Source organism: Calliphora vicina, chromosome 5 (assembly GCF_958450345.1).
Source record: "Calliphora vicina chromosome 5, idCalVici1.1, whole genome shotgun sequence".
NCBI lineage: Eukaryota > Metazoa > Arthropoda > Insecta > Diptera > Calliphoridae > Calliphora > Calliphora vicina.
This window is the reverse complement of record NC_088784.1, coordinates 75244498-75263504: the sequence shown is the minus strand read 5'-3', so window position 1 is coordinate 75263504 and position 19007 is coordinate 75244498. Positions and strand designations below refer to the sequence as shown.

Here is a 19007-nt window from a genome sequence, read left to right as displayed (position 1 = left end):
TGCCATTACATACATGGACCATTTAATTTTTATATATATAGATTGTTTTGATATTAATTATATTTTATTAAATTATTCGAATAATAGTTAAATGAAAAACTAATTTTTGGAATTGTGCCCTCTTATTGCAACCCTTAAACGATATAATAAACATAGTTTCTGTTAAATATAATTGTTAATTAATTTCCTAATTAGACCCTTGAAAATTATCAAAGAAATTGTGTGTCCTTGTAAGATTGTGTTTAGTTTCTTAATAAATTCACAAAGAGTTGTTAAATGTATTAAAAAAAAGAAAAACAGAAAACAAATAAACTTTTCTAATTAAATTTCTATGTGGACAAATGCGACGAAATTGTAACTGCTGTTCTAACTAACCTGTTGAGGTTAAAGGGTAACACGATAGTGTAGGTGGTGGCTGCTGAATTCTTGAACTTTAGTTACATCAGTTCACTTAGAAATTTCATTCAAGGTTTACTTAACTACACACGTATTACATATTGTGTTGTGTACATAAAATGTTCAAGGGAACTTACAATGTTTCCTAGGAAAACAAACAATATTGCTCATAAATTCAACTGATAAAATGTAATCATGTTTTTCTAGGGAAATTAATTACAGATAAGTAATAATGGCAGATATTGAAAGGAAAAATTAGGCGAATTTTTTTAAACATTTCTGAGTTTAAGGTTATAAAACTCAGATATATCTAGTCAGGAATGGAGAATAAATAATATTGTATTTATCAGCAAAAATTAACACTGTCGACATGTTTAACAAAAACAATTAACAAAATATAATTGACAGATAATGCATGAAGTGCATTGCTAGATAAGACATTAGGATGGCATTTATTTTACACATTTCAAAGGTACTAAAACCGTAAATATTGTACCAACAAAGCATCATATGCGGGAAGTTTTGCTGTACTTATTTAATTTGAAAAAAAAAAAGTGACGCAAAGCTTATGGAGAATGTGTTCCATCGGTTTCAAAGTACGAGAGATGGTTTTTGTGGTTCCGAAGTGGTGATTTTGATAAGGAAGACAAAAATCTCCCAAGACAGCCAAAAATGTTTGAAGAACAAAAATTGGAGGCATTACTCCATGAAGATTGTTGTAAAACTCCACAAGAGCTTGAAAAATCATTGGGAGCTACGCAAGCAGCAATTTCAAGACGTTTGCGAGCAGCCTGATTCATCCAGAATCAGGGAAATTTGGTACCATACGAATTGAAGACCAAATACCTTGAAAGACGATTTTGCATGACCGAAATAATGCTTGAACGCTATAAAGGACAATCATTTTCGCACTGAATTATTACTTGCGATGAAAAATGGATGCATTACGATAACACGAAGCGTTATGTGAAGTTCGGTCAACCTGCAGAATCGACATTAACGCCAAATATCCATGGCGCTAAGATAATGCTCTGTATTTGGTGGGAGCAAAAGGGTCCTATCTATTGTGAGCTGCTGAAATCTGAGCAGACCATCGTTCCCCGTGATGTACTGTACCGAACACAACTGATTCATTTGAAGCCAGCATTGGCCGAAAAACTCTCAGTATATGCGGCCTGACATGAAACCGTAATATTACATCATGACAACGCTAGGCCATTGAAATATACCTGTAAAATAACTATTTAGAATGAAGTGGTTGGGAAGTTTTGCCTCAACTATTCCGGAAACCCTTCCATTGAGGTTTTTATTGCCCTTTCTGTCACTTTTTTCGAACAGGTAGTCCATCTCCGTTTAAAATCTACCACACTTTTGGACAGAGTACGGAAATAAACAAATCGAAACGTTTGCTATCGTTTTGTTTTGTTCTTTGCAGTGAGTAAAACAAAAACCAAACATAAACAATGAGAATGATTGTCCCATTTTGTTTTGTATTGTTTTTGCTCATGAGCGCAAACTGTACATTAATATAAACGTACTCAGCTAGAAAACAAAAGAGTAAGAACAATATTGAAACATTTTGATAAAAAAAACGTTTAACAAACGTTTGGTAATTGATTTACTCATTATAATAGAGAACACAGTACAAAAAAAAAAAACAAAACGAATAAAAAATACATTTCTCTATCTGTTTTGTACTCAAATGTACGATTGTAACGGTAAATTAAATAATGTAGATGAGTGAAAAGCTAATCGTTTCGTTTTCTCTCTTTGTTACTTGAAAAGTTTTTGTTTTGTTTTTGCTCATGTGCAATACAATATAAAAATTTTGATTTGTTTTGTACATTTTGCAAACGTTTGCGAAATGTTTTGTTTGTTTTCATACTCCGCTTTTGGACACCTTTTTTGTGCTCTTCAATTCTATTTTAACAAGATACCAATATCTCTCCTCTCTATCTTGCCTCTCTTGGTATAAATCACACATTATTGTTCTTGTACCACTCAAGACCTTGCTTACCATAGTGACAGGATGCCACATCAGGCCAAAAATAAGTGGACACTAAGAAGTGGACACATTAATAAGTCTTATGAATGGAAGCATCCTCTTTTGTAAACATTCCTTGATGTAAATTTCGGTATTTATAGAGCCCTTTGTAACAAATGTTGCTTGCCATACCAAGAACTTTTTGGGAAAGTTTTCTGCTTTTGGGTCCTAAACTTTTCTACAATATCCCTCGAGCATCAGCCACATAAATATTGTTACGAAATTGTACTTGAATTCAAATATAACGATTTTAAGGGCTGATTTAAAAGTAGCATAATGCTTTCAAATAACATTGCTGTAATAGCAAACCGTAACATATCTATGGGCATTATTAAATAAAAGCTTTCAGTTGACCATTGATCGTAAGTTGGCAACGCTGTTTGAATTCGAATATTCAGTTAAAGAACATTGTAGAAAGTACACTACAGATGGCGTATGATCTAGAATATTCGAACTTTGACCTTTAAAGAGCTTTCTAGATGGTAATGCAGTGTTATAAATAGTGGCAGAGGTTGCAGTCGTGAGTGAGTTTTATCAGAGACGCTTTTCGAATAAACATCAACTAAGTGCCTTAAAGTGTGTTCTGTTTTTCAAGTAAATTCGTGTACATTATAAATTGTGTCTGTATTTCTGAGAATTTATAAACGTGTATAAAAAACATTTAGTGGCTATTTAATTCTGTTGTTGTACATTTTAAAGAAATAAAGAGTTGTTACAATTTTCAAACTACTAAACGGCTTTTATTTGCAATCAAAAGTAAACGGTTTATTTAAAGGAAATAAACCAGCGTTTTGAAAAGGTTAAAACGTAACAATATATTGAACCGGAAGCTGCGAAAAAATTCTCAGAACATACGATTCGTCATCCATTATGCAGCAGGTATATTTTTTGTATAAAATTTAACTTCAATTTCCGTGCTCTGTCTTTGGCCTCTAAATTTTTAGCAGAGTTCCTGCCAGGAACTTAATGAGCCTTGTATGTTTTTAAACCTGCATTGGCTTTAAGTTTTCGTACCGAATAGTTCGAGTACTGAGCTAACCGGACTTCTTTCCTATCGGATGTGTTGGGAGCTCTTTTGAAAATGCTTTCTATTTATTGGCTCTAGTAACATCATGTGGACCATTCCTTCTACCTGAACCAGGTTTTCTATCAACGGACAAGATCTTCCGATACTGTTTAATGACATTTGGAATCAGTTTGACGGCAGGCCTTTGATAGTTTGACCAACTTTTTATAGGACCAAGTTGGGTTTTATTGAAAATATTTAATAATTTTAGTACACACTTGTTTCTCGTCACTCATTTTAATCAGATTAACAACAAATGAACATAATTGACATTAAACATAATAACTGACATGGTTTACAAAGGTTACTTGATCAAAAACAAGTAAGAGTGCTATATTCGGCTGTGACGAATCTAATATACCCTTCACCAAATTATACTTCAAAATAAAAATTTTAAATTTTTTAGGTAAATAAAATTTATTTTTTTTCCAAAGTTGTTTTTTTAAATTTTTGTAAAAAAAAAATTTTAAATTGTTTCTTTTATTTTTTTTGTTTTTTAAATTTTTTTTTTTAATATTTAGCGAAAAAAACTTCTGGTTATAAAATATTTTTTCCGATTTTGACCCATTGTAGGTCCAACTTACTATGGTCTTACATACGTCGTTGCAAGGGTCTTTAAAATATATATCATTTGATATCCATACTGTCTATATTAATGACTTAGTAATCCAGATATACATAGGTCAAAAATAGGTCAAAAATCGAGATTGTTCTGCTTTTTTCCTTATATCTCAGCCATTTGTGGACCGATTTTCTCGATTTTAAATAGCAACCGAGCCGGAAGAATTCCGGAGATATTGATGTATGTATGAATCGTGTATGTAAGTTATTTGGAGGCTTCGGAAAATTGATTTCAACAGACAGACGGACAGACCGACGGACATGGCTTAATCGACTCCGCTATCTATAAGGATCCAGAATATAAATACTTTATAGGGTCGGAAAATTATATTGTGGAAATTACAAATGGAATGACAAACTTATATATACCCTTCTCACGAAGGGATGAGTATAAAAATTAAATAATACTTGGGTAAAAAGTTTTAATGAGAAACGTGTGTTAAAGTTTTTTCTTAGTACTAAGTACTTAGACCGTACTTGTACTTGTTTCGATCGAATCGGAACGATCTCTCTAATATTCGCCATTGATTGTTTTACCCTTTCGAAGGTAGTCAATGTGAATTGTACCGCGTGCATCCCTAAATATCTTCGCCATGATTTTATTGGCTGATGCAACCCGAGAAATCTACTGTTTTGACTGCAGTTTGGTCTTTGGTGTATTGTGGTTAGAAATGCTAATCGGGACTGGTTTTTGAAAACCAGGGATTTGGTAAAACCCCGGGATTTTCGGGAACGGGATTCCCCGTTTAGCATCTCTAATTGTGGTGGATCCAAGTTTCGTCCACGGTTACGAAACGGCGCAAAAACTCGTCCATATTGTGGTTGAACAACGCCAAACACTCCTGGGAAGTTATCACACAATTGCTCGAAAGGAATCGATTGTGAGCAAATGCGGCTCCCTTTATGCGTAAAGTTTTCTCATACCCAAGTTATCATTCAAAATTAAAACCACTGATCCATGTGAGATGCCTATGGCTTACATAATTTCTCTTTCTATTTCCGATCGGCCAACACCATATTGTGATTTTTTTCAATTGTTTCGTGTGTTGAGACCTCTACTGAGCCTCCAGAATGTTCGGAATCTTCCGTTGGTACGGTCACAACGAAATTCAGTAAACCACATTTTTACCATTGAAATTTATGGTGCAGAGTTCCCATATTGTTTATCAACCATAGCCTTGGTTTGTGTGATAGTTTTTTTTGTAAAAAATAATGCTTAATGGGCATACGAAATTCACTTTTTTCCAATATCTCCTCAAGTCACGAGGTAGTCTGCAATCAGTGGCTGTCAAACTCAAACTAAATGACGCAGCTTGTTAAAATTTTGACAGTAGTCAACTGACAGATGCATGAGCATTCAGTTAAGAGGCTAGAATTTCAAAACGTCACGGACTTTTTGACACGCCCTCATAAAAAGTTTCCATTGTATTGTAGCCCACTCTTTGAATAATTTTTCAGTTATATTGATAACTTTACAATAGACAGGAATAGCTATATGCAACTTCTCAGACGTCCCTTATTTACCCTTTTAAATCACTTTACATTGGTTTAATCTGTTTTAAATGTTTCCATTACAATTGAAAGATTGCATAATTCTGCATTCTTTTCATTGGCAATTGTACAATAAATTGCGTGATTCCAGAATGTTCCAAGTAAAACAAACATACCAACGTCCTTCCTTCTTACGACACTTATTCATTGGCCAATGACTAGACGACATTCTTAACAAATAAATAATATAAATACCAAAGAATTCCCCTACAAGTCAACGACAAATGTGTTGAAAAATGTTGTGTAAATCGATCTAAAATACAATCAAAGTCATGGAAGAAAAATCAATAAATGTAACTGCAATAATACCGGCAATTGCAAGTGCAATAATGACGAACAAATAAACAGTTTTGTAAATATAAAAAAAAATCAAGAAATAAATAAAGGATCAAATTGCAATTACAACAAAAAAAAAAGCAGACTGCTGCGCTGGTTGGTGGAATTGAGAAACTCAACGCCTGACAGGCGGACGCATGGTCAGCGATAGAGAGACTTACAATTGCATTGTCATACAGACTTACACAAATAAAGAGAAATAAATTCTTGTTAATTAATGTCAATTGATAGCAATTTATTAAAATAAAAAAAAACGAAATTAAATAAAACTTGCCGGATATTCATATGAGTTGGCCAACAGGGATATTTTAGTGCCCTACACACCTTACGGTTCTGTTCAGAAGTGGTGATTTTAACACGCAAGGCAAAAATCGCCCGGGCCAGCCAAAAATGTTTGAAGACCAAGAATTGATGGCATTACTCCATGAAGATTGTTGTAAAACCCAACAAGAGCTTGCAAAATCATTGGAAGCTACTCAAGCAGCAATTTCAAAACAGAAATCTCAGTTCTTCTCATTCAACCATTTCATACTAACGCTGGAGTAAAATTTTCCGGATTTGAAATGTCCAAAATATACTTTCAATATTGATTCTAAACAATTGGAAGCAGTTTTAAGCGACTGTCCCGAACTAGTTACTGTACCTATCTATCATTTAGGATGGCAAATAGTGACTAGTTGTTTTAACACGTTCATGTCAATACACTTAAGTGAAAATTGCCTTCATGCTCGATTACCTGGGATGTATAATGTAACCAATTGACTTCTCTCTGTACTACAAAGAACTCGTATCCAATGACCCAAAATATATAAATTGAAATCAGCCAAATGATCAGACATTAGTGATAATTACGGTATATGGGATACATTGACAACTTATTGAACTGCTGGCAAGTCCTAATAAAACCAACACTACCTCTTCTCCATAGAGTACAGTGCAACTATGTATTTCATGTACTTTATACATAAACGTAAACAATTGTATAAGACCGTTTATACAAATAAATATCACAATTAATAGATTTCCACAAATTGTCATCTGATATGATTGCACAGAGGAAGAACAAGGAACACCACGTCTCCCTTGTTTGTTCAATCAAGCTCAACTGTTCAAAGTTCATTAAAGTGTACGAGTGAAATGAAAAATAAACACACAGAAACAAATATTAATAATATTTAATTGCATAAATGTCGTTTTTCTAGAAAATAGCGAGAAGAATAAAAAAAAAAACACCAACTCATTTCGATAAGAATGGAAATTATTGTACATATTTATAATTAAATAAGTGATGAATGAAAATATTCAGCGTTAGTCAGGAAAACGTGCAATGTAAGTTGGAGACTTGCTAAATATTATCATTAAATTAGTTTCAAGAAAAAAACAAAGGTTTAATAATGGCAGGTTCAAACATGATTGAGCAGAATTTGTAATTTTTTAAGTCATGGAAATATAACCATATACGGACTCCAATACGTGATAAAAGACCAAAAAAAAAAAAAATACCCGTGTCTCCCAGTTTTGCCCAAAGTCATGCACTTTTTTCTTTATAGGCCCCCTAAGATTTGGGGGCTCGCACAGTGGTCCAAATGCTCAATCTAGCCGGAAAAAAGTCTTTTGAAAAGCCGTATCGACATAAAACATTGTACGTTTATATATTTCATCAGTATAAACAATCTGAAAAAAAAATTTAAAAAAAATTTTTTGGGCATGAATGTTTGTTTTTGTATGTACATTTTTTCTTCGTGGGTTTGTTTGAAGCCTATAAACGGCGAAATGGCTGGACCGATTTTGCTGAAATTTTCACACCCTCTTCCTGTATGTGTGGAAGGAATTAAAGGATACCAAAAATTTGAAGTGGGCGAAATGCCACGCCAACCTTAAATATAAAAATACAGCTCCTTCCTTGTAATGGACATGTTAAACTCCAAATGAAATAAAAATCGTTGAGGCAAAAAGTGGCAGCTAATTTTTTACACATTAAAAAGCTACATATATATAGATGACGACAACATAAAAACTAAAGCTTAACTCTGTTAAATTACCATTTGAAATTCTAATAGAATTTGGACATTGAACAAAAATTTCACATTTTCTCAGGCTCATATCTTGCAAACAGTACGGAATTTTGATTTACTCTCTGAGGCAAAGTTGTAGCCCTTGTCATAAAGAACAAAAATTTTTAACATATTAAATCAAAAAAACTTCATCTTCAAGATCAAAATCGCAAAAAAACTTTAAAAATTCGAAGTAATTAATTTTTTTTAAAGCTGCCTAAAAGTATGCTTTAGTTTATAATAATTTAATGGTTTATGGCCCAAAACACTTAATTCCTTTAGTTTTTTCTTACTAAACGATGTTAAGAATCATTCCTAGGAAGTTCATATGTTCTAGAAAGTTGTTTATTGAGGTCTTAGGAACATTTTTGTAAATCATTGTTTCCTTGAATTTAGAATGGTTTGCTACCTATGGACCCGAACAGGGGAAAAAAGGGGAAACAAATGGAATTTTTAAAAGTTTTTTGCGATTTCGATCTTGAAGATGAAGTTTTTTTGATTTTATATGTTCACAATATTTGATCCCTATGACAAGGGCTACAACTTTGCCTCAGAGAGTAAATCAAAATTCCAAACTGTTTGCAAGATATGAGCCTGAGAAAATGATCACTTTTTTGTAAAAATGACACCGAGGCCCCAAATCTTTGGGGACCCATAAAAAAGTGCATGACTTTGGCCAAAACTGGGAGATACGGGTATTTTTTTTGGTCGTTTAAAAATCCTTCTGATTATTAATTTCCTAAAATGTTAATTAAAATAGGGAATTTAATGTGAAATTTAAATAACATACAAATTACACGTAGGCCTCAATTTACGCGGTTTGTTGGGCCCAAAAAATAGCGTGTAAATCAAATTCGCGTAAAACGAAGTTCTAATTTAGAACGAAATGCTTTTGTGGGGATAATCATTTTTTATTTCGGGTAAAACAATACATCAGTCACATAATAAAAAAAAAAAATTGGGACCTAAAAATCGCGTTAAATAGAAAACACAAATGTACATACATACATACATATCGTCACCTTAAATGAAAGCGGACGTAACTACACAAAAATTTAAAATCGAGTTTTTGATTGATTGAACAACAATTGCCAAGAATACTCTATTATTATTGATTTTATAACGTATCCTGTAAAAACAATAAAAATGTAGTTACGTTCGTTTGCATTTAAGGCGACGATACATATTGTTACGAAATTGTACTTGAATTCAAATATAACGATTTTAAGGGCTGATTTAAAAGTAGCATAATGCTTTCAAATAATAGTGCTGTAATAGCAAACTGTAACATATCTGTGGGCATTATTAAATAAAAGCTTTCAGTTGATTTGATCGTAAGTTGGCAACGCTGTATTCGAATTTGAATATTCAGTTAAAGAACATTGTAGAAAGTACACCACAGATGGCGTATGTATTAGTAAGATCTAGTATATTCGAATTTTGACAGTTAAAGAACAATCTAGAGTGCAGATGGCAGTGTTATAAATAGTGGTAGAGGTTGCAGTCGTGAGTGAGTTTATCAGAGACGCTTTTCGAATAAACATCAACTAAGTGCCTTAAAGTGTGTTGTATTTTTCAAGTAAATTCGTGTACATTATAAATTGTGTCTGTATTTCTGCGAATTTACAAACGTGTATAAAAACATTGAGTGACTATTTAATTCTGTTGTTGTTGTACATTTGAATAAATAAAGAGTTGTTACCATTTTCAGACTACTAAACGGCTTTTATTTGCAATCAAAAGTATCCGGTTTATTTAAAGGAAATAAACCAGCGTTTTGAAAAGGTTAAAACGTAACAATATATACTTTAACCCCCATTAACACGAAGTCTGGTTATGCCTTAACTAATAGTTATATTGTCGTTGCTAATTTGAGTTCGCGTTATATCGAATTCGCGTAAATAAAGTACCGCGCAAATGGAGGCTTACCTGTATCTTGTTTTAATCAATCTGCTGAGAATGTTATCAAACACTGTTTTGAAATTTCTGATAAATCTAATGTCAGCAAGTACTAAATTTCCCCAACTCAAATTGTCATCAAAAGATGTAAACTACACAACAACACCTTATCTCACTTTATTAACACTTTATTTAATATTCCCCTTATGAACACAATATGCGAGGTCATCTTACAATTGCTCGATAAAAAAAAAATTCCATTTCAACACACCCACATACAATATGTAAATGGTAATTCCCCCCACTTTTTAGAACGATATGAAAATAATAAAAAAAAACGATGGTGATGATTTGCATTTAAATTAATGATGTCGATAAACATTGTTAAAGAATGTTGATTAAAATACTGACACAGCAATGAATGAAAGTAATTGATACGTTTTTTTAAATTAAAAATATTTATTTATACATATGGAGATTTTAATTAAGTTATTTTTACTGACTTTAGCTTCCTATTTGCTTTTACATGATTGATTTACAATTGTTTGATAGGTAATTGTTAAATCAAAAATAATTTAGAATGATTTTTATACTGACACCAGTAAAATTACGAATTTAATCTATTTTATATATAAAACTCTGAAAAGAAGTTGGATGTACATACATTACTTTAGAGTTATACATTAATTGCACAGCCCTGCTTCATACAATAAGACTAACCCGCAAGAGCGCCTCAAGGCATGCATTACAAAATACCAATTATCTCAAAAAGTAATTATAATTTTTATACCCTTCACCTTCGTGAGAAGGGTATACAGTGGTTGACAAAACAATGGAAACTTTTCCAACTATTCCATATGTAGCTCAAAATTCAAAATATTTTTTTAAAATAAATTTTTTTTTTATTTTAGTATTTTACATGTATAGTTTTATTTATATAAATTAACTGAAAAACAAACAACATAATTAATTATATTCTGAAGAAAGGGAACAAAATTAAAAATATTCACTATTTCGCTACTGACAAAACAATGGAAACTTTTAAACTTCTGCAGGAAAGAAGTGTAAAACGAAAATAATATTTAAAAGAACGATGTAAAAAGCATCCTGTTTACAGTTATTTTATTTTATTTTTAAATTCTGGTAATTTTTCACAATTTCTTTTTCTAAGTTTTTCGCATAATTGCTTTTTTTCAAAGTTAACGAAAATGGCTAAAGTTAAGATTTGTGAAGACTTAAAAAATAAAATAATTCATGATTTTAATGCTGGTTTAAAACAAAAAAGTATCTGTGACAAATATTCAATAAATAAATCAGCAGTTTCAAAAATTATAAAGAAATTTCGTGAGACCGGTTCTGTAAAACCTCTACATTTAGGTGGAAGACCTCGTAAGACTACTCCTAGACAAGATAATTTAATAGCGAGAGAGTTTAAGAAATTCCCAAAAATAACTCCTCGAGAGGTTGTTAATAGCCTAAAATTAGAAATAAGTACCCGAACAGTTAGTCGCAGGGCAAATGAGGCTGGTCTTGGTTGTTATCGTCCTGTGAAAAAACCACTCATTTCTAAAAGGAACCGTTCTGCTCGTCTACAATTATATATATATATAGCCAGGGATCATTTAAACTGGTCGATACAGAAATGGAATACTGTCCTCTTTCCCAACGAATCCAAATACAATTTAAGAGGCAGTGATGGGAGAACATTTGTAAGACGACCAAAGGAAAAAAGATTAGATCCAAAGTACAAAAATAAGACTGTAAAGTTTGGCGGTGGCAATATTATGGTATGGGGATGTTTTTCAGGGCAAGGTATGGGCCCAATTCATATTATAAAAGATACCATGACAGGTATAGGATATAGCACCATATTAAACGATGTTATGTATCCATACGCTGAGGAAAATATGCCCCTAGTTTGGAGATTCCAACACGACAACGACCCGAAACACACCTCCAGGGTTGTAACCGAGTGGTTACAATCCAACGTTTTGAAGTGGCCTGCCCAATCGCCAGATCTCAATCCCATAGAAAATCTATGGGAAATTGTAGATCGTAAAATAAGGACCCAAAATTACACCAGGAAGGAAGATTTATCGTAGGCGGTTATAAGAGAATGGCAAAATATTTCAAAGGAGACCATTGACTCTTTAATTGGTTCAATGCATCGTCGATGTGTAGCAGTTATAAAAAATAAGGGATATCCAACAAAATATTGAGTTATTGCAAAGTTAAAATAATACCTAAGTTTTCATTGTTTTGTCAATGCCGTAATAAAGAAATCTTTTAATTTTGTTTTCTCATTTTTAGAATTTAATTAATTATGTTCTTTGTTTTTTGTTAAATTAAATTAATAAAAGTATACAAATAAAATACTACAAAAATGTTAAAATTTTTTAAAAAATTATTTCAGATTTTAGGCCACTAATGAAATATTTGGAAAAGTTTCCATTGTTTTGTCAACCACTGTATATAAGTTTGTCATTCCGTTTGTAATTTCCACAATATAATTTTCCAACCCTATAAGGTATGTATATTCTGGAAGACCCCAGATATCTTCGCGGTCCAAATCTTCAATATTTTTGTCAGACATGCTTTCGAGAAGTTTCCTATTTAAAATCAGCCAAATCGGTTCACAAATGGCTAAGATATGAAGAAAAAACCAGTACAACCTCGATTTTTTTTTCACCCAAAAAAAAATTAAGAAAACCAAAAAAAAATTTTTAAAATTTTAAAATTTAAAAAAAAAATTAAAATAACAATGATAAAAAAACAACTTTGGAAATAAAAAATAAATTTTGTTTATCTAAAATTATTTAAAATTTGTATTTTGAAGTACAATTTGGTGAAGGGTATATAAGATTCGGCATAGCCGAATATAGCTCTCTTACTTGTGTGTTTTTTTTTTTAAATTTAACTGTGACTTTAATTACAGATTTGTTAACATTTCCCTCGAAGATCGAAATGCATTCTGACTTTTAGTTTTTGTTCTGTCAGCTATTATGTGAGTGAAGTCATAATTTTGCTCGTGAAATTATATGTAATTTTTTTTTTAATCAAAGTTTTGGTAACTTTTAGTCCTCCGATCTATTTGAAATGTTTTTTATTATTTTTTCATTAGTTTTTTAATAAAATCGTATCATAATTATTGTTTTTTACACCTAACCCGGCAACAATGCCCTGAGGCACTCTTCACCTTTTTACACCTGGTTCCTAAACTTAATTTGCAAATTAGTTTCTGATGGCTGTTCTGAGTTTACTGGGTCATAATTACTCAAAAAAAATTATTCGACAATTTTTTTTTAGCTTTTTAAAGTTTGTGGTTTAGAGGGTTAAAAACATAAGGTGCGTGTCGTTCTGTTTATCCAAAAATACAAAAAGTATTGATTGGTAATATCGGCTAAAATACTTGTTTCTCAAACGTTGTACAGATAAGAATCCATTATTTCCATTTGATAAGTGTTAGTTCTATTTATAAACCAAAATATCAAAAATATGAATTGTGAAGTGCGTCAAAATTGTTTTATTTTAATAACACAACATATCTTAATATATGAAAGGCATAGGTACTAAATTGTTTTAAATTTACCATTCTGCACAGTGGGACAGAATCGAAATTTTTTTGGAAATAAATCTGACATTTCTAAACGGCTAGTCCGATCGGAATAAAATTTGACGTGGGCGTAGCCAAGGAGAATTCGAGTTTAAGTTATTAAAATGGGACCAACAAATGCTCCAGGGGCTCAAAGTAGGGTACCTTCGACATATAAAATTTTTAAACACGTGCCATTTTTTTGTTTGATATCCGATTTCAAAGATTTTTATACCCTACACTACCATAGTGGGGAGGGTATTATGTGTTTGTGCAGATGTTTGTAACGCCCAAAAATATTAGTCTAACACCCACCTTAAAGTATACCGATCGACTTAGAATCACTTTCTGATTCGATTAACCGATGTCCGTCCGTCTGGTTGGCTGGCTGGCTGTCCATGTAAACCTTGTGCGCAGAGTACAGGTCGCAATTTTGAAGACATTTCGATAAAATTTGGTACATATTATTTTTTCGGTCCAAGGACCAAGCCTATTGAAACTGGCTGAAATCGGTCAATTATTTCACCTAGCCCCCATACAAATGTCCTTCCGAAATTGGACTTTATCGGTCATAAATGTTTAATTTATAAATGTATCTCCACAAATTGCGCTCCAAATAAGTTCTATATATACAAAATTCATGTCACTAAATTTTGTTACGATCGCTCCATAATTAGTCATAGCTCCCATATAAGACCCGCTTCTGAAAATCACTTCAACGTGCATAAATCTCTTAAAAATGTTGGTATACTCACAAAATTCAACATAGTAAACTTTCATATAGACATAAATCACACGACCTAATTTCATGGTGATCGGTCCATAATTGGTCATAGCCCCCATATAAGGCCCACTTCCGAAAATCACTCAAAAATATAAATTATTGAAATTTTAAAAGAAAATTGTTTTTGCTCTTTTACTTAGTGTAGGGTATTATATGATCGGGCTTGATCGACCATACTTTCTTACTTGTTATATTTTATAAGCGTTCGGCTAGGCCTTGAAAAAACATGCCTGTGTATGCTATTTATCTTTTATAATTTCCAACTTTCAAAATTTAAAATTTTGCCATATCTTGGTCCACTTTTTTAAAAATATAGGGCGTACTTTTGGACCGAATGGAATCGAATTCTTTTTGTTAGTTAGGCAGCTAAATTACAAATAATATACAAAAGATTTCAGAGCAAAGATTCAATATCAATTATGAATCCAAAAAGAACGATTTTCAATTTAAAAATTCAAAAAATTTTTGGGCGAAAAGGTGACTTAACTTTTTTTTTATTAAAAAAAAAATTTTCCTTAAGAACATATAACAATTTTAAATTTCTCTGTAAGGTATCTTTACGGAGAACATTTTGGATTAAAAAACATGTTCTATTTTTCGAACATGTCGTCCTTTCGCCCTTCGGAATTTGACCTATTTTTTTTATCAAAATTTCAACTTTGGTCCACATGTTCTAAAATCCAAAAGCTGGGTTCAGAAAACGGAAAGCAGCTTTGGAAACCTTGATATGTTCCCTACTTATCCTCAAAGCATTTTCCCAGCCCAGAAGGAAATGTGGATCCTATAAGCAAAATTGTAAAAAATACCATTTTTGGGATTTTCGTTCCAATTTTTAGGAATTGCAGGATTCCCTTTGACCTTTTCACAAGTTTTTTTACACTTTGTTGTTTAAGGAGTGAGATCGAAAAATTCTTAACATACATATATGTTTATAAAAAAGAAACCACTAAACTTACAGCTTTAATTTTTTTTTTATTTGATTGAAATTATTATTACAATTTACAAAAAAAATTATTTTTATAGTTTTAATCACTAGTGATGAAATTTTGAACCTTTTTCGGAAACCCTTCCATTAACGTTTTTATAGTGCTTTCTGTCACTTTGCTCGAACATGTAGTCCATCTCCGTTTAAAATCTACCACACTTTTGGACACCTTTTTTGTACTCTTCAATTCTCTTTTAACAAGAGCCCAATATCTCTCCACTGGCCTTAGCTCCGGGCAGTTTGGAGGATTTGCCTCTCTTGGTACAAATACCACATTATTGTTCTTGTACCACTCAAGGGCTTGTTTGCCATAGTGACAGGATGCCAAGTCAGGCCAAAAATAAGTGGACACATTATGAAGTCTTATGAATGGAAGCAGCCTTTTTTGTAAACATTCCTTGATGTAAATTTCGGTATTTATAGAGCCCGTTGTAACAAATGAGTGGCTTCTTTTGCCGCAACTGCATATTGCTTGCCATACTAAGAACTTTCTGGGAAATTTTGTCTGCTTTTGGGTCCTAAACTTTTCTTCAACATTCCCTCGAGCATCAGCAACATAAAATTTTTGACCTGGAAGTTGCGAAAAATCTGCCAGAACATACGTTTCGTCATCCATTATGCAGCAAGAATATTTTTTTATAAAACTTGACTTCAATTTCCGTGCTCTGTTTTTGGCCTCTAAATTTTTAGTAGCGTTCCTGTCAGGAACTTTTTGAGCCTTGTATGTTTTTAAACCTGCATTAGCTTTAACTTTTCGTACCAAATAGTCCGAGCACTGAGCTAACCGGGCTGCTTTCCTACCGGATGTGTTGGGAGCTCTTTTGAAAATGCGTTCTATTTTTTTGGCTTTAGAAACATCATGTGGACCATTCCTTCTACCTGAACCAGGTTTTCTATCAACTGACAAGTTCTCCCGGTACTGTTTAATAACATTGGAAACAGTTTGACGGCAGACCTTTGTATGCTTGGCCAACTTTTTGTAAGACCAAGTTGGGTTTTGTTGAAAATATTTAATAATTTCAGTACGCACTTTTTTCTGGTCACTCATTTTAATCAGATTAACAAAAAAATTAATATAATTGACATTACACATAATAACTGACATGTTTTTCAAAGGTAACTTGATCAAAAAAAAATTCAAATAATACTTGGGTTAAAAAATGTAATGAAAAACGTGTGTTAAGAATTTTTCGATCTCACTCCTTAGAATGACAAATTTAAAAAACGTTGAATATTTCATTGAATTTTGTTAATAAATAAAGATTATATTACATGATACATATTTATTGAGTTTCTAAAACTAAAATTTTTATCAAAATTTTAATAGGATTGCAAATATTAGGCCCATTTTGATCCACATTTATTAAAGTTTTGGTCTTACAAAAAAAATTTTCTTGTCAATATCTTAATTACATTCAAAAATATGTCACCTTTAAAACTCAGTCCTTCAAAACAAATTTCACTTTTTCATATTTTATTATAAAATGTGACAAAGTCAGAACCATTGACTTGTTGTTGAATAAAATATTAAGAAAATTTATCAAAAAAAAAAAAAAAATCTGAAAATGTTCAATATTTTTGAAATACTGAGTTTTAAAAGTGGCATATTTTTGAATCTAATTAAGATATTGACATGAATATTTGTTTGTAAGACCAAAAATTAACTTGTCTAAACAAAAAAAAAATTAGTTTGGAATAAATATCAAACTGGCCCTAATATTTGCAATCCTATTGAAATTTTGATACAAATTTTAGTTTTAGAAACTCAATAAATATGTAACATGTAACAAAATCTTTATTTATTAACAAAACTCAAGCAAATTTTCAACGTTTTTTAAATTTGTCATTTGGAAAAATTCAAAAAACTAATTTTTTTTGTAAATTTAAAAAAAAATAAAAAAAAAATTTTTCCAAAAAGTTTTTTCCAAAAATTAATAAAACAACTATGGAAGAATAAATAAATTTTGTTTACCTAAAAATATTTAAAATTTTTATTTTGAAGTATAATTTGGTGAATGGTATATAAGATTCGGCACAGACGAATATAGCTCTCTTACTTGTTCATGTTCTTTTTATGCCGACCACTGATATAAAGTCTGCCCTTTGACTGCTTATATAAATAATATTTTATGATATTTCCCGGATAAACAAAAATGTTTAAAAGCAATTTTTATTAGGCTTTGAAATTGCTGATTATAAAATTTTATAACGAAAACTTGAAAACTTTTTACTTAAAATGTTGTTGTTGATACATAATTAATTTTTTTTTAATATAATTTTTTTATCTTTGCAGATTTACAGCCATTTTTTGAGTAATTACCACAATCAACGAAAAGTGTAGCGAAACAAGCCGACCATAAACAGCAAAACTCATAAACGAAATTGGAAAAACACAAAAAAAATAAAAATATAAAGTGCAAATTAAAACGAACTAAATAACGAAAAAATAACAAACAATTCATGCGAAAGGTAACAAATAATAAAGAATTTAAAACAAAATACAGCCATATTAAAATGTTACAATAAAATTGTAATACATGCATAAATATTTAATGCAATTAAAACGTAACGAAGTAAAACAAAACTAAAAACCAAAAAAATATTAATAAAATAATTATGATTATTTAAGAGCAAAAACTATGCAAAATTAATAAAAAAAAAACTAAAAAAGAGAGACATAAAAACACCAGTGAGCAAGTCATTTTTAAAAAAAAAATTATAAACAAAAGGTGTTTGTTAACAAACACACCCATTCATAAAAGCAAAAACAACTAGCAAACTGAATTAAAACGCATAAAATCCCAACATAATTAGTTTTCAAACATTATTTACACAACAACAAATATAAAAAACCGAATATACATAAAAAGAGAGAACATTAACGAATGTTTGAGAGCATAGAAGAGAAAGTTTGATAGCATAAAATTCATATGCTGGATTAAAAGAGTCGATGATTCTCTCAGCCACACACCCGTTAAACATGTGTATTTTAGTGGAAATTTTGCCGAATGTTCTAGAATTTTATGCATAAAAATTTTCGTAAAGAATTTTATGCTCAAAACCGGCAAAAGTGCATATTCACCGGGGATGGAAAGTTCTTTCATCAATTCGAAATAAAAAGATTCCAAAGAATTCATTTTTAATTAAAATTTTACGAAATATTCGCCTTTTATTAAATTAAAAATATTTTTTTTTTGGTTTTCCACTAATAGCGAACTTTTTCAGACTTTTTATATTTTTGTTCGTGAATTAACTACAAATTTATAAGTGTTTTTAAGGACTTTTTTAAAAATCGGAACTGAGTTATATTTTATGTTCAAAATTTAATTTTAGTTATACGTAAAATTTATATTGGGATGACTTAATAATGAGGGATTTTTTAAAATTTTTATCTTTTATTTTGAAACATTTGTACAATATTAATTTACTCAAGGTATTGACCATTGCTAGTATGAATATTTCCCATCTTTCTGGCAACATATGGATTCCAAGCCAGAAGAACTGCTCATTTTTTGAAGCCAAGAACTAATCAAATCAATTTCGAATACTCTGTTCCAAAGTGAAGTGTATCCCAGAGAGACCGTTCTACATTGACCGAAACAAATAGTAATCGGACGGGGCATGGTCTGGAGTTTTGTCTGAGTCTGGACTATAAAACGGGTGAGACAAAACTTCCCAC

At 31.2% G+C, this 19007-nt stretch overlaps 1 protein-coding gene across 4 annotated transcripts in view; it reads left to right on the top strand.

Moving 5' to 3' along the window:
* LOC135962028 (protein FAM13A) overlaps positions 1 to 19007 on the top strand; it is a 132898-nt gene that overhangs the window by 15632 nt on the left and 98259 nt on the right. For 3 of the 4 annotated variants that reach the window (XM_065513747.1, XM_065513745.1, XM_065513746.1), the window contains one exon: positions 17622 to 17797. The gene's annotated coding sequence lies outside the window, so the exon portion shown is untranslated. Of the gene's footprint in view, positions 1 to 17621; positions 17798 to 17875; positions 18018 to 19007 lie in introns of those variants that run through there. The other variant, XM_065513752.1, reaches the window with a different exon arrangement.